Genomic DNA, 23,117 nt, shown 5'->3' on the forward strand with positions numbered 1-23,117 from the left:
AATACTAAAATTAAATTAAAATAAGTTCAGCTCTGCTCTACTTTATTCAAATTGCATGTGGCCACTGCTGCCGTTAACCAATCAGGTGAGGAGTAGATGTTTGCTTGAAAACCTTCCGTTCATTAAACATAGTTCCGATTGTCATTAGTTCCAGGCAAGCACAACTGAAAAAGATGGATGAAAGCCTATCGCTGTGTCCGGTTTTCCAATGCCAATTAGGCCAGTAATGCCATCATACTGTAGGCCTCCTGGCTGCATTGGTGATGCATGCCATTATGATAAGCTGCAAAATGGGTTCACATGATTGATATCCTGAGACAGAGTGACAATCAAATAAAACCGATTGGAAAGCTCACAACTGGACAAAAGGGTCATGTTCATTTGAGAAAGCAACACAGAAACACAGACAAATTCAAGACAGATTCCCTTCACACCTTTGTATTGCAGAATTGTGATCTGTGATTAATGAACATTAACACTAGTTCATCTTGAATAATATTTTTAAGTTAAGAATTAAAACAAGTTTAAACACTTCACTTCAATGAATCAACATTGAATGAATCAAAATATAATTTCAAAATGTACAAATAATCTAACTTGTTTGTAAATGTTAGACATCTTAGTAAGTAGGCTATTATTACTAAAGCATAATTTCGGGTGAACAAAAAAGTCCATACTAAAGGTGGCCAACCTTGCTCCACTCCCTGATCTACAGGGTGAGCAGACTTCTATTCCAGCCCAGCAATAATACACTTATTATTTAACTCATTAAGTTTGATAAGTTGAATCAGGTGTGTTAGTGCTGGGCTGGAACAGAAGCCTGCACACCCAGCATACCTCTAGGTGAAGGATTGGCCTGCTCCAGTTGTAATAGGTTTGTAGCCTACATTGTGTGTGACTTTTAACTGTATTGTTGTATACAACATTTGCCAACATAAGTCCACATACAACCCATGGCATACAAGGATGTGCCAGCAGTCTCTTGGGACATTCTCTGGGACCTCTTCATCTGCAGACTGGCTTTCACAGCGCTCCATATCTGAGGCCGGACATCACAAAGAAACAGGCTTCATTTTATTACAATTAGACAGCCCTGACTATTATCTGTCTGTCTTCATAGTATTCCTCTCTAGGGACTAAAACTGGAGAATATTTGTATAATGTCATCCCACAACCTATCACACCTACTCCATTTTCTGACAGCTTTAGCAGAAAATACTTTCACCCTCTTCCATTGCTGTTATTTACAAATGCATTTCGAACATCAAGATAACAACCTAATATGAAGTTAACTAGCTGATGATATTTCAGTTAGCTAAAGTATGTCAAGTTAGCTAGCTATAGCTAACAAGCAGCCTACACACAGTGGCCTGCTGTAGATAGCTAGTTAGCTAATAATACAGCGTTTTTAAAACATTTTCTAAATGTGTTTACTTACTGAATAGGTTCACGCCTACGCCCACGCCCACGAAGTGGCCAATCTTTTGGAGCGAAGAGTTGTCAAGCGGAGGCACTGCTTCTGGTCGAAATGTAGGAATGCCGCTTTGAGCGGCAGATTGATGAGGGCGGCATTTCCCGAACATAACTGACCAAGACGCACCTCACATAATACTGCCCCAAAACAATGAAAACGTCTCGCACCCAGTGGCATATGGGCTATTAAGGTGAGCGATGATGCCTCCCCATGATAAGCAGTGGCCACTTTGCCAAAGGCAGGGGCGCAAAATATGTATCTTGTCCATGCCTAGCGCGCCTCTCCATGGTGCTGTTGGAGACGCAGCGCTGCAGCGCTCCACCAATGCTCGGTCAAAGTCACATAAATCATGTAGCCTCTACCGTAGAAAGAGTACATAGTCTCTGTGGCCTTTTCTGTAGCCTACAGGGGGGACCATATTTTTGTCAACACGTTTTACATTATGCGTGTTTCCGATCAAGGCTATGAATTAACATGTTAACCAACACACCATATCCTAAAAACAGGACAGGTCAAATTAAAATGGACAATAGACTATGGAATGAAATTAGGCTACTCAAGACTGCAGTCCGGGAGTTTCACTCAGTGAGCCTATTCGTCAATTTCTGAGCTGATCATGGCAAAGAAGAAAATACGTACTGCATTTTCAAAGATAACAGGACGCCTGCTAAACTTGGGTAGGCCTATAGATGACATAGGTGGCGCTTGAGTTTCAAGTTTGGGATGCTAAACTTGGGTAGGCCTATAGATGACATAGGTGGCGCTTGAGTTTCAAGTTTGGGAAGCTAAGAATGTATCCACCATTTCTACCGACCTGCGTGCCAATTATGATTTTAATATTCGCATTTTCGTGGAACAGTTTCATTTCAATAATAACGTTTTTGTTTCTCAAAATCAAACTTTAGCTATCCCTAGTAAAGTGCAAATTTAGCTGTGGTTAGCAAATTTTCAGCATTGTACCAACTAGCCTATTCATTCCTTCAACAGTTTCCTGCGCCAGTGATCCTCGGAACAGTAGCTGTTTTTACACAAGGGTAACGTGTTCAGGCATTTTATGACGTTTCCACTGAATGAATATAGGGGATCATCAGAGTATGACATTTTGCTCTTTCACACCGAGGCCTGGTGATTATCGAGGGGGGAGATTGTTGGAAAGATGTTTAAAATACTGCAAGGAACTAGAACCTATCATTCGCGATGGATGTAAACAAAACAAACAAACAAAAAAGGACTTCATTGACTTAGGCGAAATAAAAATGACTGAAAAGGTCAGCTTATAATTAGTGCTGGTCAGAAATCAGAAATCCCCAAATGACCACTTTCCTACAGAGTAACAAACTGGAGTCCAGACACATGCTAATTTGCTGAAATGGAGCACTCCAAACAAAAGACAAGGAAAAAATCGTAGGACCTAAATAAAGGTATGAAATAAACCAAAACTTAAACTTGTTTCTCACAAGTGTAGCAGGTTGTGAACTCCGCAAACAATGTTTCCACCCCCTGAGAATGAGAACGATAAATGACATAAATAAATAAATTTAAATACATGCATTAACCTTGTACTGCAGTGGGCTAAATCAGGGTCACACAGAGTGATTCTTGGTAGTCTTTGAAATCTACTTTGAAAGGAAAGTATACACTTCACACACATTGTTATGGGTTTAAAAAAAGAAGACACCTGTAACATGTATATAGCGTTGAAATGTATTCAATTTTGAGTTTGCATCCCAATATTACAATATCTCCATTGTGGAGAGGTTGGAGTCTGTTTGATTGAGTGTGTGGACAGGTGTCTTTTATACAGGTAACGAGTTCAAACAGGTGCAGTTAATACAGGTAATGAGTGGAGAACAGGAGGGCTTCTTAAAGAAAAACTAACAGGTCTGTGAGAGCCGGAATTCTTATTGGTTGGTAGGTGATCAAATACTTATGTCATGCAATAAAATGAAAATGAATTACTTAAAAATCATACAATGTGATTTTTTGGATTTTTGTTTTAGATTCCGTCTCTCACAGTTGAAGTGTACCTATGATCAAAATTACAGACCTCTACATGCTTTGTAAGTAGGAAAACCTGCAAAATCGGCAGTGTATCAAATACTTGTTCTCCCCACTGTATAACAAAACCGTTTGATATAGAAACAGCAGATTTTCATTTTTAAAAAATATATATTAATTATGAAAAATATTAATAACATTCCACCCATGAGGCCAAAAGAAGGCGCTTTTGGTAATTGATTGCAGGAAAAGGCTACCAGAAATTGATGTAAACAAATGACAGGGATTAATGGTAAATGTACTACTGGTGACATATGTAATGGGGAATTGATACAAAAATAAACAATCTAAGGGCAAACAATTCAAACAATGAAACAATTAATTCAGCAAGAATTGGCGGAAGACAGCTGAGCACATTCTGGAGAGCTGAGTTCATTCACCACCCACCCCTCCCCTACTTCTTGTCTCAAAATTTCAAATTATACTTAAGATACATTATCTTCACACATTTATTTGATGCTTTTAACTGACAGCTGCAACTCAATAATCAGCTGGGCCTATTGCCACGTCTGCTGCCCAAATTGTGGGCTTCCCAACTAGTCATAGGCCTACACTGTTGTGATTTGAAACAATCCACAGCTATTTTTCTTAAAGAAGCTAATGATACTCAGCAGCTAAGTCATGGTCTCTGTTGAAGTATTTTGAATGAATGTATTTATTTCTGTAAAGACAGGAGTAGGCCTATTTATATAATTTTGGCCAATTTATTTCAATTTAGGCTACTTTAGGATGTGTCGCCTATGGTAGCTGATATCTAGAGCTTGAATTGCCAAAATTATTAATCTTAAATCTTTGTCAGGTATCAGGACTATAAAGCCATTGCAACTGCCTGTTTTACAAACCATATGGATCAGTGGAGGATGCTGTGGGGAGGACGGCTCATAATAATGGCTGGAACAGAGCAAATGGAATGGCATCAAACACATGGAAACCATGTGCTTGATGTATTTGATACCATTCCACTCATTCCACTCCAGCCATTACCACGAGCCTGTCCTCCCCAATTAATGTGCCACCAACCTCCTGTGATATGGATTAAAAAAAAGTGCATTACAGGCTGACACTGTATAGCCTAGGCTAGCCTAGGAATGACATCTATATCCAACCTAAATTGGGATATGCTTAATACCCCAGCCATCCTACAATCCAAGCTAGATGCCCTCAACCTCACGCAAATTATCAACGAACCTACAAGGTACAACCCTAAATCCGTAAACATGGGTACCCTCATAGATATCATCCTGACTAACATACACTCTAAATACACCTCAGCTGTCTTCAACCAGGATCTCAGCGATCACTGCCTTATTGCCTGCGTCCGTAACGGGTCCGCGGTCAAACGACCACCCCTCATCACTGTCAAACGCTCCCTAAAACACTTTAGCGAGCAGGCCTTCCTAATTGACCTGGCCCAGGTATCCTGGATGGATATAGATCTCATTCCGTCAGTAGAGGATGCCTGGTTGTTCCTTAAAAGTAATTTCCTCTCAATCTTAAATAAACATGCCCCATTCAAAAAATACAGAACTAAGAACCGATATAGCCCCTGGTTCTCCTCAGACTTGACTGCCCTTGACCAGCACAAAAACATCCTGTGGCATACAGCATTAGCATCAAATAGCCCCCGCGATATGCAACTTTTCAGGGAAGTTAGGAACCAATATACACAAGCAGTCAGGAAAGCAAAGGCTAACTTTTTCAAACAGAAATTTGCATCCTGTAGCACTAACTCCAAAAAGTTTTGGGACACTGTAAAGTCCATGGAGAATAAGAGCACTTCCTCCCAGCTGCCCACTGCACTGAGGCTAGGAAACACTATCACCACCGATAAATCTACAATAATCGAGAATTTCAACAAGCATTTTGCTACAGCTGGCCATGCTTTCCATCTGGCTACCACTAACCCGGCCACCAACTCTGCACCCTCTGCTGCAACTTGCCCATGCCCCCCCTGCTTCTCCTTCACACAAATTCAGACAGCTGATGTTTTGAAAGCGCTGCAAAATCTGGACCCCTACAAATCAGCTGGGCTAGACAATCTGGACCCTTTCTTTCTAAAACTAGCCGCCGAAATTGTCGCAACCCCTATTACTAGTCTGTTCAACCTCTCTTTCATAACGTTTGAGATCCCCAGAGATTGGAAAGCTGCCGCGGTCATCCCCCTCTTCAAAGGGGGTGACACTCTAGATCCAAACTGCTACAGACCTATATCCATCCTGCCCTGCCTTTCGAAAGTATTTGAAAGCCAAGTTAACAAACAGATCACCGACCATTTCGAATACCACCGTACCTTCTCCGCTATGCAATCCGGTTTCCGAGCTGGTCACGGGTGCACTTCAGCCACGCTCAAGGTCTTAAACGATATTATAACCGCGATTGATAATAGACAGTACTGTGCAGCCGTCTTCATCGACCTGGCCAAGGCTTTCGACTCTGTCAACCACCGCATTCTTATTGGCAGACTAAATAGCCTTGGTTTCTCAAATGACTGCCTCGCCTGGTTCACCAACTACTTCTCAGATAGAGTTCAGTGTGTCAAATCGGAGGGCCTGTTGTCTGGACCTATGCCAGTCTCTATGGGGGTGCCACAGGGTTCAATTCTTGGGCCGACACTTTTCTCAGTGTATATCAATGATGTCGCTCTTGCTGCTGGTGACTCTCAGATCCACCTCTACGCAGACGACACCATTTTGTATACATCTGGCCCTTCATTGGACACTGTGTTAACAAACCTCCAAACGAGCTTCAATGCCATACAACAATCCTTCAGTAGCCTCCAACTGCTCTTAAACACTAGTAAAACTAAATGCATGCTTTTCAATCGAACGCTGCTGGCACCCGCCCACCCGACTAGAATCACCACTCTCGACGGGTCAGACCTAGAGTATGTAGACAACTACAAATACCTAGGTGTCTGGTTAGACTGTAAACTCAACTTCCAGACTCACATAAAGAATCTCCAATCCAAAGTTAAATCTAGAATCGGCTTCCTATTTCGCAACAAAGCCTCCTTCACTCATGCTGCCAAACATGCCCTCGTAAAACTGACTATCCTACCGATCCTTGACTTCGGCGATGTCATTTACAAAATAGCCTCCAACACTCTACTCAGCAAATTGGATGTAGTCTATCACAGTGCCATCCGTTTTGTCTCCAAAGCCCCATACACTACCCACCACTGTGACCTGTACGCTCTTGTTGGCTGGTCCTCACTACATGTTCGTCGTCAAACCCACTGGCTCCAGGCCATCTATAAATCACTGCTAGGCAAATCCCCGCCTTATCTTAGCTCATTGGTCACCATAGCAGCACCCACCCGTAGTCTGCGCTCCAGCAGGTATATCTCACTGGTCATTCCCAAAGCCAACACCTCCTTTGGCCGCCATTCCTTCCAGTTCTCTGCTGCCAATGACTGGAACGAATTGCAAAAATCTCTGAAGCTGGAGACTCTTATCTCCCTCAATAACTTTAAGCATCAGTTGTCAGAGCACCTTACCGATCACTGCACCTGTACACAGCCCATCTGAAATTAGCCCACCCAACTACCTCATCCCCATATTGTTATTTATTTTGCTCTTTTGCACCCCAGTATCTCTATTTGCACATAATCTCTTGCACATCTAGCATTCCAGTGTTAATACTATTGTAATTATTCTGCACTATAGCCTATCTATTGCCTTACCTCCATAACTTGCTACATTTGCACACACTGTATATATATTTTCTGTTGTATTTTTGACTTTATGTTTTTTACCCCATATGTAACTCTGTGTTGTTTTTATTGCACTACTTTGCTTTATCTTGGCCAGGTCGCAGTTGTAAATGAGAACCTGTTCTCAACTGGCTTACCTGGTTAAATAAAGGTGAAATAAAAATAAATAAAAATATATTCTACTTTTCCAGGATAGGAGGAGGGCGGCAATTCTTTGTCTCACCTAGGGCTGCATATCGACTAGGAAAGGGCCTGCTAATTGACACAACCAAATTGTAGGCTTTTCATTGTGCTGTATCTGTACTATTAAAATTAAAATTAGTAAGTTGGTTGCAATGTACTACTTATATTGTCGGTTAGCATTCCAGGTGACTACCTCATGAAATTGGTTGAGAGAATGCCAAGTTGTCATCAAGGCCAAGGGTGGCTACTTTGAATAATCTAAATCTGATTTGTTTAACACTTTTGTGGTTACTACATGATTCCATATGTGTTATTTCATAGTTTTGATGTCTTCACCATTATTCTACAATGTAGAAAATAGTACAAATTAAGAAAAACCCTTGAATGAGTAGGTGTGTCCAAACATTTTACTGGTATTGTATGTAAATGAGATATTTCTGTATTTCATTTTCAAATAATGTGCAAACATTTCTAAAAACATGTTTTCACTTTGTCATTATGGGGTATTGTGTGTAGATTGGTGGAGAAAAATAATGCATTTAATCCATTTTGAATTCAGGCTGTAACACCCCAAAATGTCAATAGTCAAGGGGTATGAACACTTTCTGAAGGCACTGTATATACATATATCAAATATTACCCCACTACATTGTGGTAAAGTCAATGGCACCTAATGGGGACATTTTACTGATTTAGAGACAGACAATCAATATGATAACTGATTTCAAATTTAAGTACATAATTCAAATTAATTTGTGTTACGGAAATCATTCTAGAAGTTTTATCAGAAACTCTTTCATGTGCGCTTGATGTAGAAGGGCTGTTTTCAGTGGAGAGCGGGAGTAGCTATTCAAGACACTAATTTAATTGCCATGGATGTCACATAGTATATTTATAGTGTCTCCCCTTCAAAAGCAACAGGAGAAGAAACCCTTTGAAAATGTTAATGTTTATTTCATTTTCAAAGATTTTTCTTTTGGCGTAAAATCATAAAGAAATTGGTTTGCACAACAACAGATGCTGAATAAAAATTATGCACAAAATTAAAAATGATATGTTTCTTGAATGTCAGAGTAACCAGTGTTGTATGAGGTTCACACACACACATGCACTCACAGATAGACACACACACACAAACACACATGGAAGCAGGCACACCGATTTTGGATTAAATATCTTCTGGGTAGTACCATGCCTGAAGCAAAATCAAATAGCTAAATGATTCATAGTATGACCATCTGAAAACAATTTCATAAGTCAGCTTAGAACCCCCCCAATGGCTTAGACTTTTAAGAAAATAACCATGACATTCGGTTATAGATGATTTGTAACACATTTATGGCGTGTTCATGAAGGCTTCATGAAGGCTTTATGAAGCCTTTACAATCTGCATGGCATTTAAAGTGGGACCAAATAAATTGTATTATTTTATAACAATACATTTGCTCAGTGAATACATTTTGTTTAACAAGTAATTAAAAAAAATCTAAAAAAGATAGGGTTCAAAATTATTGCCACCCCTGTTTACAGTACTACAGCACCCTCCTCTTGTGAGGATAACGACACTGAGCCTTTTTCTAAAATGTTGGAGATTGGAGGACACATCAGGAGGAATCTTACACCATTCCTCCATACAAATTCCAGTTTCTTGGTTTCGTTTTTCCAGGTCTCGGATTTCACTCATTTTTTCTGGTTTACCCCATTTTTGTTCACACTTCTTTAATAGAAAAACAACATAATTGGATTTTCTGTGTTCACAACAATGCTTAAACCACATCAGGGGATGACTTTGAGGTGTGGGAAAAATCTAATAAACCTTTGAGTGTAGTTGCCCTTTAATTCAGTGAGCATGCCCTGCACTGTTGTTTGGGTTGCAGGTTTTCTGTTGTGCAGTAAGCACACGTGATGTGATTCGGCCGCCAATGGAATGGGTGGTGTAAAAGCTCAGCAACACTCAGAATGATTCAGAGCCCAATGAAATGACACCATATACAGTGCATTCGGAAAGTATTCAGACCCCTTGACTTGTTCCACATTTTGTTACTTTACAGCCTTATTCTAAAATAGATTTTTTTTGTAAAAATATTCTCATCAATCTACACACAATACCCCATAATGACAAAGCAAAACACAGGTTTTTAGAAATGTTGCTAATTTATTAAAAATAAGAAACTGAAATACAACATTTAAATAGGTATTCAGAACCTTTACTCAGTACATTGTTGAAGCACCTTTGGAAGCGATTACAGCATCGAGTCTTCTTGGGTATGACGCTACAAGCTTGGCACACCTGTATTTGGGGAGTTTCTCCCATTCTTCTCTGCAGATCCGTGATATGCAACTTTTCAGGGAAGTTATGAACCAATATACACAAGCAGTTAGGAAAGCAAAGGCTAACTTTTTCAAACAGAAATTTGCATCCTGTAGCACTAACTCCAAAAAGTTTTGGGACACTGTAAAGTCCATGGAAAATAAGAGCACTTCCTCCCAGCTGCCCACTGCACTGAGGCTAGGAAACACTATCACCACCGATAAATCTACAATAATCGAGAATTTCAACAAGCATTTTGCTACGGCTGGCCATGCTTTCCACCTGGCTACCACTACCCCGGCCACCAGCTCTGCACCCTCCGCTGCAACTTGCCCATGCCCCCCCCCGCTTCTCCTTCACACAAATCCAGACAGCTGATGTTCTAAAAGAGCTGCAAAATCTGGACCCCTATAAATCATCTGGGCTAGACAATCTGGACCCTTTCTTTCTAAAACTAGCCGCCGAAATTGTCGCAACCCCTATTACTAGCCTGTTCAACCTCTCTTTCGTAACGTCTGAGATCCCCAGAGATTGGAAAGCTGCCGCGGTCATCCCCCTCTTCAAAGGGGGTGACACTCTAGATCCAAACTGTTACAGACCCATATCCATCCTGCCCTGCCTTTCAAAAGTTTTTGAAAGCCAAGTCAACAAACAGATCACCGACCATTTCGAATCCCACCGTACCTTCTCCGCTATGCAATCCGGTTTCCGAGCTGGTCATGGGTGCACTTCAGCCACGCTCAAGGTCCTAAATGATATTATAACCGCGATCGATAATAGACAGTACTGTGCAGCCGTTTTCATTGACCTGGCCAAGGCTTTCGACTCTGTCAACCACCGCATTCTTATTGGCAGACTAAATAGCCTTGGTTTCTCAAATGACTGCCTCGCCTGGTTCACCAACTACTTCTCAGATAGAGTTCAATGTGTCAAATCGGAGGGCCTGTTGTCTGGACCTATGGCAGTCTCTATGGGGGTGCCACAGGGTTCAATTCTTGGGCCAACTCTTTTCTCTGTGTATATCAATGACGTCGCTCTTGCTGCTGGTGACTCTCAGATCCACCTCTACGCAGACGACACCATTTTGTATACATCTGGCCCTTCATTGGACACTGTGTTAACAAACCTCCAAACGAGCTTCAATTCCATACAACACTCCTTCAGTAGCCTCCAACTGCTCTTAAACACTAGTAAAACTAAATGCATGCTCTTCAACCGAACGCTGCTTGCACCCGCCCACCCGACTAGAATCACTACTCTAGACGGGTCTGACCTAGAGTATGTGGACAACTACAAATATCTAGGTGTCTGGTTAGACTGTAAACTCTCCTTCCAGACTCACATTAAGAATCTCCAATCCAAAGTTAAATCTAGAATCGGTTTCCTATTTCGCAACAAAGCCTCCTTCACTCATGCTGCCAAACATGCCCTCGTAAAACAGACTATCCTACCGATCCTTGACTTCGGCGATGTCATTTACAAAATAGCCTCCAACACTCTACTCAGCAAATTGGATGTTGTCTATCACAGTGCCATCCGTTTTGTCTCCAAAGCCCCATATAATACCCACCACTGTGACCTGTACGCTCTTGTTGGCTGGTCCTCACTACATATTCGTCGCCAAACCCACTGGCTCCAGGCCATCTATAAATCACTGCTAGGCAAATCCCTGCCTTATCTTAGCTCATTGGTCACCATAGCAACACCCACCCGTAGTCTGCGCTCCAGCGGGTATATCTCACTGGTCATCCCCAAAGCCAACACCTCCTTTGGCCGCAATTCCTTCCAGTTCTCTGCTGCCAATGACTGGAACAAATTGCAAAAATCTCTGAAGCTGGAGACACTTATCTCCCTCACTAACTTTAAGCATCAGTTGTCAGAGCACCTTACCGATCACTGCACCTGTACACAGCCCATCTGAAATTAGCCCGCCCAACTACCTCATCCCTATATTGTTATTTATTTTGCTCATTTGTACCCCAGTATCTCTATTTGCACATCATCTCTTGCACATCATTCCAGTGTTAATACTAAATTGTAATTATTTTGCACTATAGCCTAATTTATTGCCTTACCTCCATAACTTGCTAAATTTGCACACTGTATATTATATGTATTTCTGTTGTATTTTTGACTTTGTTTTGTTTTACCCCATATGTAACTCTGTGTTGTTGTTTTTATCGCACTGCTTTGCTTTATCTTGGCCAGGTCGCAGTTGTAAATGAGAACTTGTTCTCAACTGGTTTACCTGGTTAAATAAAGGTGAAATAAAAATAAAATAAAAAATAAAGATCCTCTCATGCTCTGACAGGTTGGAGGGGGAGCATCTCTGCACAGCTATTTTCAGGTCTCTCCAGAGATGTTCGATTGGGTTCAAAACCGGGCTCTGGGTGGGCCACTCAAGAACATTCAGAGACTTGTCCTGAAGCCACTCCTGCATTGTCTTGGCTGTGTGCTTAGGATCGTTGTCCTGTTGGAAGGTGAACCTTCGCCCCAGTCTGAGGTCCTGAGTGCTCTGGAGCAGGTTTTCATCAAGGATCTCTCTGTACTTTGCACCGTTCATCTTTCCCTCGATCCTGACTAGTCTCCCAGTCCCTGCCACTGAAAAACATCCCCACAGCAGGATGCTGCCACCACCATGCTTCACCGTAGGGATGGTGCCAGGTTTCCTCCAGACGTGACGCTTGGCATTCAGGCCAAAGAGTTCAATCATGGTTTCATCAGACCAGATCATATTTTTCTCATGGTCTGAGTCTTTAGGTTCCTTTTGGCAAACTCCAAGCGGGCTGTCACGTGCCTTTTACTGAGGAGTGGCTTCCATCTGGCCACTCTACCATAAAGGCCTGATTGGTGGAGTGCTGCAGAGATGGTTGTCCTTCTGGAAGGTTCTCCCATCTCCACAGAGGAACTCTAGAGCTCTGTCAGTGACCAAAGCCCTTCTCCCTAGATTTCTCAGTTTGGCCGGTCGGCCAACTCTAGGAAGAGTCTTGGTGGTTCCAAACTTTTTCCATTTAAGAATTATGGAGGCCACTGTGTTCTTGGGGACCTTCAATGCTGCAAAAAAAATTTGGTACCCTTCCCCAGATCTTTGCCTCGACATAATCCTGTCTCGGAGCTCTACGGACAATTCCTTCGACCTCATAGCTTGGTTTTTGCTCTGACATGCACTGTCAACTGTGGGACCTTATATAGACAGGTGTGTGCCTTTCCAAATCATGTCCAATCAATTGAATTTCCCACAGGTGGACTCCAATCAAGCTGTAGAAACATCTCAAGGATGATCAATAGAAACAGGATGCACCTGAGATCAATTTTGAGTCTCATAGCAAAGGGTCTGAATACTTATGTAAATAAGGTGTTTCTGTTTTTTATTTTCTATACATTTGGTAAAATTTCTAAAAACCTGTTTTCGCTTTCGTCATTATGGGGTATTTTGTGTTGATTGATGAGGAAAATTGTTTATTTAATCCATTTTAGAAAAAGGCTGTAACATAACAAAATGTGGAAAAAGTCAAGGGGTCTGAATACTTTCCGAATGCACTGTATTCATTCTACAGACCCTACTGAGTATTCCCTACAATACTTTTACTGCGGCACCCAGAATAGTTATTGCTCTAAGCCAATATGTACTGTATTCCATATACAGTGATTCGCATTGGGGGCATTTATTTGACCTTGGAATATGTTTTAAAACCCACATTTTATGCAAATGTCACTTACAAATGAACAAAAAAGAATCACTGTTAATGTTTAGACAATTATTTTCCATATATCATGAATGGTTATTGACACTTTTCTACTATTACGTGGGGGACTTATTTTGAACATTCCCGAAATTCCGTGACCCGGAAGTACTTTTTTAGTGTTGCTGACGAGACGCTGAGTTTGCAAATCAAATGCCCACTTGTGCTGCCACTGGACAGTGAAAAACAAGTAAGTTAACCTTTATTTATTGTAATTTTAATTTGCAGTTATTAAGTGTAGTGTTAGATTACATACTGTAGCTACCTCAATCGTTTTTTCAAATAATTTTGTGACTTCACAGCAATTGCTAGCCAAAATTTAGCTAGCTAGCAGGTTCAGCTAAATACAAATCCCCCTAGCTACAGCCATGTCTCATAGACACGTCATGAGATTTGTAAATGAAAGAGGAATATAATAGTAGGAATTTAATGGAGTTTCGTATCTTCCCATTTAGAGTTTCTGCCGCAGCACAGAAATGCCCTTATCCAGATGGTGACAAAGGCATTTCCTACCAGACCGGCTAACTTTCTTTGTTGTTACTTTTAAGGTTGGAACCAACATGCAGGAAGAGAGGCAACAACCATTTGTCCGCCAGCTCAGGGACAAGCTACACTATTCACAGCCCTGTGTAATGTTCAATGTAATTGCATTGCTGGACTTTTTTAAACTTCATGTATTTGTATTGTTGAATACATTTACAAATAAAAGGAAATGTATGGTTTAAACATGACTTGAATGTTTATTTGTTTAAGATGTTCGTGATAATTCCCTAAGTGTTAATACATTTACATTTACATTTTACATTTTCGTCATTTAGCAGATGCTCTTATCCAGAGCGACTTAAAAATTGGTGCATTCACCTTATGATAGCCAGTGGGGCAACCACTTTACAATAGTTTAAAAAAAGGGAAGGGGGGGTAGAAGTATTACTTTATCCTATCCCAGCTATTCCTTAAAGAGGTGGGGTTTCAAGTGTCTCCGGAAGGTGGTGAGTGACTCCGCTGTCCTGGCGTCGTGAGGGAGCTTGTTCCACCATTGGGGTGCCAGAGCAGCGAACAGTTTTGACTGGGCTGAGCGGGAACTGTGCTTCCGCAGAGGTAGGGGAGCCAGCAGGCAAGAGGTGGATGAACGTAGTGCCCTCGTTTGGGTGTAACATCATTAAGCCTTTATAAATAACCAAAGGTGTCTGACTTTATAGTAAGTACAGCGTCATATGATATAAGGCATTTATGTATGTGTTATTACCAATTTAATTTGTGACTAATTTCAGGAAACTAGGCATATGGCGCGCATCACTACTTCACAGGAGAGTCATTTGAATGTAAACTATTTTCTTTTATCAAAATGCGTTTTTTGGCAGAAATGCCTTCTGGTACATGTGAACTTTCTTAATAACAAACTTGTGTGCCATCTGTAAATACAAATATAATTGTTAAATTACGAGCCTAGTTGGTTTATCCACGGAAAAAGACAGGAACCTTCCCACTAGCCATGATTGGCTGAGATAATGGATGGGCTGGACATGCCGAAAGATGAGTTCAGATTGGTCTGCCATGTAGCAGGCTTCTGTCTATAACATGAGCTGGTCAGTATGGGTAGGTAATCCTTTCTAATGCTGCTTTTTTGAAAAATGTAATGTAGTAGAACTGCAAAAGTGTTGCTCTCCACTTTCTGGAGGATTGAGTTTTGAAATCAGTGGCATGCCGGTGGAATTAGAGTATGATAGCTAAGGAAATGGAGAAAATGCTGCCGTTTCATTGCAAGTATGCAGAGGGAGTCGAAAAGAGAACACACAGAAGGCTGTTGTATAAAACACCTGTCTCCGGATTACATCTTCAAACTAAGGGCAACCATGGCATCCGTGACAGAGAGGGAGAAGTGTCCACCCATGTATACGGGTAAAATGGTCTAGCTAGCTACATTTTCAGATATTATACAGTACCAGTCAAAAGTTTGGATACACCTACTAATTCAAGGGTTTTTCTTTATTTTAACTATTGTCTACATTGTAGAATAATAGTGAAGACATCAAAACTATGAAATAACACATATGGAATCATGTAGTAATCAAAGAAGTGATAAACAAATCAAAATATATTTTATATTTGAGATTCTTCAAAGTTGCCACCCTTGGCCTTGATGACAGCTTTGCACACTCTTGGCATTCTCTCAACCAGCTTCACCAGGAATGCTTTTCCAACAGTCTTGAAGGAGTTCCCACATATGCTGAGCACTTGTTAGCTGCTTTTCCTTCACTCTGCGGTCCAACTCATCCCAAACCATCTCAATTGGGTTGAGGTCAGGGGATTGTGGCGGCCAGGTCATCTGATGCAGCACTCCATCACTCTCCTTCTTGGTCAAATAGAGCTTACAAAGCCTGGAGGTGTGTTGGGTCATTGTCCTGTTGAAAAATGAATGATTGTCCCACTAAGCACAAACCAGATGGGATGGCATATCGCTGCAGAATCCTGTGGTAGCCATGCTGGTTAAGTGTGCCTTGAATTCTAAATAAATCACAGACAGTCACCAGCAAAGCACCCCCATACCATCACACATCCTCCTCCATGCTTCACGGTGGGAACTACACATGCGGAGATCATCCGTTCACCTACACTGCGTCTCACAAAGACACAGTGGTTGGAACCAAAAATCTCAAATTTGGACTCCAGACCAAAGGACAGATTTCCACTGGTCTAATGTCCATTGCTTGTGTTTATTGGCCCAAGCAAGTCTCTTCTTATTATTGGTGTCCTTTAGTAGTGGTTTCTTTGCAGCAATTCGACCATGAAGGCCTGATTCACGCAGTCTCCTCTGAACAGTTGATGTTGAGATGTGTCTGTTACTTGAACTCTGTGAAGCACTTATTTGGGCTGCAATTTGTGAGGCTGATAACTCTAATGAACTTATCCTCTGCAGCAGAGGTAACTCTGGGTCTTCCTTTCCTGTGGCGGAGAGCCAGTTAATCATAGCGCTTGATGGTTTTTGCGATTGCACTTGAAGAAACGTTCAAAGTTCTTGAAATTTACCGGATTGACTGACCTTCATGTCTTAAAGTAATGATGGACTGTCGTTTCTCTTTGATTATTTGAGCTGTTCTTGCCATAATATGGACTTGGTCTTTTACCAAATAGGGCTATCTTTTGTATACACACCTGTTATTTGAAATGCATTCCAGGTGACTACCTCATGAATCTGGTTGAGAGAATGCAAAGAGTGTGCAAAGCTGTCGTCAAGGCAAAGGGTGGCTACTTTGAAGAATCTCAAATATAATATAATGTTTAACACTTTTTTGGTTACTACATGATTCCACATGTGTTATTTCATAGTTTTGATGTCTTCACTATTATTCTGCAATGTAAAAAAATAAAAAATAAAGAAAACCCTTGAATTACTAGGTGTGTCCAAACTTTTGACTGGTACTGTACGTTTCTAATTTTGTCAGAAAGTCGTTTTAATTTCAAGTTAAAGTGTACTGGCTGGCTCGCTAGCTAACGTTTTGTATGATCTGTGTAGTAATATTATTCGTATCTCAGAGCCATTTGCATTGCTAGTTATAGCCTAATTGTAAGGGTTGGTGTGAGGTGTGACTCAGGTGCGGTGCAGGATAGACAGTAGGCAGTAGGCAGAGAGGGTGAAACAAGGATCTTTACTGGTGGTCCCAAGACCAGGATACAAAATAACGGAGCAAATTGGTCTCCAAAAACAGGCTGACAGCAAACATACGAAATACTAACTATGACTGAAAACAACAATGAAAGAGGGAGAACACTTCTCAAGTACCTGTACATACATCTCGTGATCAGACACTGATTTGTACTGTTTGGCATCGAGAACTAGCAGAGAAAACAGAGCAAGGGAACACAGGGAAGTGAGGGCATAAATACACAGGTGAACAGGTAGACACAGGTGACACCAATAAGATAATGATTAGTCCAGACTATGAGTGAGGAGGTGCCTAAGGTTGTCGGAGGATGACACCTAGTGGGTCACTCCGGAACTGTGACCCCCTCCTGTAACACCTAATGTTAGCTAGCCAACAATCATGCAGGGTAGTAACATTATGCTTGTAGAGCACGGCGCTTGTAACGCCAGGGTAGTGGGTTCGATCCCCGGGACCACCCATACACAAAAATGTATGCACACATGACTGTAAGTCGCTTTGGATAAAAGCGTCTGCTAAATGGCATATTATTATGAGTTGGGATTATGGTTAATTGATTATCTAGCTAGCTACATGTCTAAACAAAAGGCTCCACTATGCAAGTAACCATTTCACTACACCTTCAGTATCCTGTCCATGTGACAAATACACTTCGATTTTATTTGATATAGTATGTGTTTACCAGAGACGGTAATGTGAAGAACATGACCTGCACCAAAGTCAAATTAGGATATAACATTAGGCCAACGAGACATTGTCCAAGTTCTAAAATTCTCTGGTAGAATGCCTTGCTTTTATTTCGTCACTCACAACCGTAAGCTATTTTGTGTAATTAGCTCGCCATTAACTTGTAAATATTGATCTTGTTGTGAGTTTATTTTCCTGTAATAATAAAGACAAATGAGCTAAAGTGAAGACGTTGTCATCTATATGATAATGTCATTATTTGAACTGGCTAGCCAGCTAACTTAACATTAGCTCGCTAATTAACAAGCTAGAAACTAACCAAAACATTGTTTAGAAAGTTGCTTTTAGTTGCCTGGTTTGCTATATTGACATATACTAAATTCATTTTTAAATGGATGGGTTTATTGGTGTTAAAATACACTAGTTATGCTATGTTGGTCACCAGGCTGCTGATGTGATGCAGCCTGTAGTTTTTGTGTTTATACTTTTTCATAACGACAACGACAAGTTTGATGTCGGACGACAATAGAATGTTCATGATGTCACTGAGACAACTGTCGATAGACGTAGTATAGACCAGTCATTAGTCTTGAAATCGTTGGTTGTTTAGTACATGGCATCATATGTGAATCCTTAAAGAGATGGGTGGGGCTAAGGCTTAAGAGGGTGTGAACGATGCTGAATGGGTGTAGAAAAAGAAGAGCTTTCCAGTAGGTTTAAATCAAATCAAATCAAATTTTATTGGTCACATACACGTGTTTAGCAGATGTTATTGCGGGTATAGCAAAATGCTTGTGTTTCTAGCTCCGACAGTGCAGTATATCTAAAAAGTAATATTTAATAATTTCACAACATATACCCAATACACACAAATCTAAGTAAAGCAATGGAATTAAGAATATAACAATACATATATGGACGAGCAATGTCAGAGCGACATTTTAATTTAATTTTATTTCACCTTTATTTAACCAGGTAGGCCAGTTGAGAACAAGTTCTCATTTACAACTGCGACCTGGCCAAGATAAAGCAAAGCAGTGCGATAAAAACAACAACGCAGAGTTACATATGGGGTAAAACAAAACATAAAGTCAAAAATACAACAGAAAATATATATACAGTGTGTGCAAATGTAGCAAGTTATGGAGGTAAGGCAATAAATAGGCTAAGACTAAGGTACAGTAGAATAGTATAGAATACAGTATATACAGTGAGGGAAAAAAGTATTTGATCCCCTGCTGATTTTGTACGTTTGCCCACTGACAAAGAAATTATCAGTCTATAATTTTAATGGTATGTTTATTTGAACAGTGAGAGACAGAATAACAACAAAAAATCCAGAAAAACGCATGTCAAAAATGTTATAAATTGATTTGCATTTTAATGAGGGAAATAAGTTTTTGACCCCCTCTCAATCAGAAAGATTTCTGGCTCCCAGGTGTCTTTTATACAGGTAACGAGCTGAGATTAGGAGCACACTCTTAAAGGGAGTGCTCCTAATCTCAGCTTGTTACCTGTATAAAAGACACCTGTCCACAGAAGCAATCAATCAATCAGATTCCAAAATCTCTACCATGGCCAAGACCAAAGAGCTCTCCAAGGATGTCAGGGACAAGATTGTAGACCTACACGAGGCTGGAATGGGCTACAAGACCATCGCCAAGCAGCTTGGTGAGAAGGTGAAAACAGTTGGTGCGATTATTCGCAAATGGAAGAAACACAAAATAACTGTCAATCTCCCTCGGCCTGGGGCTCCATGCAAGATCTCACCTTGTGGAGTTGCAATGATCATGAGAACGGTGAGGAATCAGCCCAGAACTACACGGGAGGATCTTGTCAATGATCTCAAGGCAGCTGGGACCATAGTCACCAAGAAAACAATTGGTAACACACTACGCCGTGAAGGACTGAAATCCTGCAGCGCCCGCAAGGTCTCCTGCTCAAGAAAGCACATATACAGGCCCGTCTGAAGTTTGCCAATGAACATCTGAATGATTCAGAGGAGAACTGGGTGAAAGTGTTGTGGTCAGATGAGACCAAAATCGAGCTCTTTGGCATCAACTCAACTCGCCGTGTTTGGAGGAGGAGGAATGCAGCCTATGACCCCAAGAACACCATCCCCACTGTCAAACATGGAGGGTGGACGGGGCCATGTACCGTAAAATCTTGGGTAAGAACCTCCTTCCCTCAGCCAGGGCATTGAAAATGGGTCATGGATGGGTATTCCAGCATGACAATGACCCAAAACAAACGACCAAGGCAACAAAGGAGTGGCTCAAGAAGAAGCACATTAAGGTCCTGGAGTGGCCTAGCCAGTCTCCAGACCTTAATCCCATAGAAAACCTGTGGAGGGAGCTGAAGGTTCGAGTTGCCAAATGTCAGGCTTGAAACCTTAATGACTTGGAGAAGATCTGCAAAGAGGAGTGGGACAAAATCCCTCCTGAGATGTGTGCAAACCTGGTGGCCAACTACAAGAAACGTCTGACCTCTGTGATTGCCAACAAGGGTTTTGCCAACAAGTACTAAGTCATGTTTTGCAGAGGGGTCAAATACTTATTTCCCTCATTAAAATGCAAATAAATTTATAACATTTTTGACATGCGTTTTTCTGGATTTCTTTGTTGTTATTCTGTCTCTCACTCTTCAAATAAACCTACCATTAAAATTATAGACTGATCATGTCTTTGTCAGTGGGCAAACGTACAAAATTAGCAGGGGATCAAATACTTTTTTCCCTCACTGTACATATGAGATGAGTAATGCAAGATATGTAAACTTTATTAAAGTGACTAGTGTTCCGTTTATTAAAGTGGCCAGTGATTTCTAATCTATGTATATAGGCAGCAGCCTCTAATGTGCTAGTGAAGGCTATTTAACAGTCTGATGGCCTTGAGATAGAAGCTGTTTTTCAGTCTCTCGGTCCCAGCTTTGATGCACCTGTACTGACCTCACATTCTGTATGATAGCGGGGTGAACAGGCAGTGGCTTGGGTGGTTGTTGTCCTTGATGATTTTTTTGGCCGTCTTGTGACATTGGGTGCTGTAGGTGTCCTGGAGGGCTGGTAGTTTGCCCTCGATGATACGTTGGGCAGACCGCATCACCCTCTGGAGAGCCCTGCCGTTGCGGGCGGTGCAGTTGCCATACCAGGTGGTGATACAGCCCAAAAGGATACTCTCAATTGTGCATCTGTAAAAGTTTGTGAGGGTTTTAGGTGCCGAGCCAAATTTCTTCACCACACTGTGTGTGTGGGTGGACTATTTCAGTTTGTCAGTGATGTGTACACCGAGGAACTTGAAGCTTTCCACCTTCTCCACTGTGGTCCCGTCGATGTGGATACGGGGCTGTCCATGATCATCTCCTTTGTTTTGTTGACGTTGAGTGAGAGGTTGTTTTCCTGGCACCACACTCCCAGAGCCCTCACCTCCTCCCTATAGGCTGTCTCATCATTGTTGGTAATCAAGCCTACAACTGTTGTGTCGTCTGCAAACTTGATGACTGAGTTGGAGGCGTGCTTTGCCACGCAGTCATGTGTGAACAGGTAGTACAGGAGGGGGCTCAGCACGCACCCTTATGAGGATCAGCGAAGTGGAGGTGTTGTTTCCTACCTTCACCACCTGGGGGCGGCCCGTCAGGAAGTCCAGGACCCAGTTGCACAGTTCAGACCCAGGGCCTCGAGCTTAAGGATGAGCTTGGAGGGTACTATGGTGTTGATTGCTGAGCTATAGTCAATTAACAGCATTCTTACATTGGTATTCCTCTTGTCCAGATGGGATAGGGCAGTGTGCAGTGTGATGGCGATTACATCGTCTGTGGATCTATTGGGGCGGTAAGCAAATTGAAGTGGGTCTAGGGTGGCAGGTAAGGTGGAGGTGATATGATCCTTGACTAGTCTCTCAAAGCACTTTATGATGACAGAAGTGAGTGCTACGAAGCTATAGTCATTTAGTTCAGTTACCTTTGCTTTCTTGGGTACAGGGACAATGGCGGCCATCTTGAAGTATGTGGGGACAGCAGACTGAGATAGGGAGAGATTGAATATGTCCATAAACACACCAGCCAGCTGGTCTGCGCATGCTCTGTTTACCAAAACATTCAAGGGCCATTTTCTTAAAAGTGAGTTTACAAATTAATCAACTTTCAAAGCAGAATTACTTTCCCATTGTTCCTCAACTGTAGTGTATGATATACCATTTTCTAGCTATGAGTCTCTACTTTTATCCAATGTAAAAAACACCATTTAAAATGTTGCTACATAAGACCGAATCGAGCCGGTCAGTCACAATTATGTACAGTGGGGAAAAAAAGTATTTAGTCAGCCACCAATTGTGCAAGTTCTCCCACTTAAAAAGATGAGAGAGGCCTGTAATTTTCATCATAGGTACACGTCAACTATGACAGACAAAATGAGAATTTCTTTTCCAGAAAATCATATTGTAGGATTTTTTATGAATTTATTTGCAAATTATGGTGGAAAATAAGTATTTGGTCACCTACAAACAAGCAAGATTTCTGGCTCTCACAGACCTGTAACTTCTTCTTTAAGAGGCTCCTCTGTCCTCCACTCGTTACCTGTATTAATGGCACCTGTTTGAACTTGTTATCAGTATAAAAGACACCTGTCCACAACCTTCCATTTCCTAATTGGTGGCTGACTAAATACTTTTTCCCCCCACTGTACATCATTATGCAATATAGAGTCTTTTTGGATGTGTTATGAATGACTTAAGGTTTCTCACTTCAAACTAAGTATTACAGGACACTACATAAAGTGTCAATAAATAGGTTATTAACGTTCTGCTGATTTATGAAGGTTCTCTCATGATCCGCAGGTAGGGTGTGAGAGGTATTTAAATGAGTTGATGGACCTGCAAAGCGTTTGTGTGTGTGTGTGTGTGTGTTTCAGAACCAAGATGAATTGGAGTAGTCCAACCTAAGACTACCGCACCAGGTATTTCTCTTCTGTTCCAATGCTGGAGACCAGGGCTTGATTACAACCTGTTACAATGGTGCCAACATTTTGTGGCTGATCTTTCAGCGGGGGAGTGGAAGAATGTGTCAAAGACCTGACTGGGCCCAGCACCACGCTTGTTTTTGTTGTGTGTGTGTTTGTGTACTGAGAAACATATAAGTTGGTTCCAGAAGAAAGACTCATTCAATTTCCTTAGGCTGGCGGCTTTCATCAAGGTAAGTGTTTCTTGATGTAACGTCGTCCCCAGGCTATTACATCATTCAAAGTTGGCCTTAGTGGGAGTGACCATAGAATTCTATAGGAGTGACCTTACTGAGT

Source organism: Coregonus lavaretus (assembly GCF_964263955.1).
Source record: "Coregonus lavaretus genome assembly, chromosome: 20".
In the NCBI taxonomy this organism is placed as follows: Eukaryota; Metazoa; Chordata; class Actinopteri; order Salmoniformes; family Salmonidae; genus Coregonus; species Coregonus lavaretus.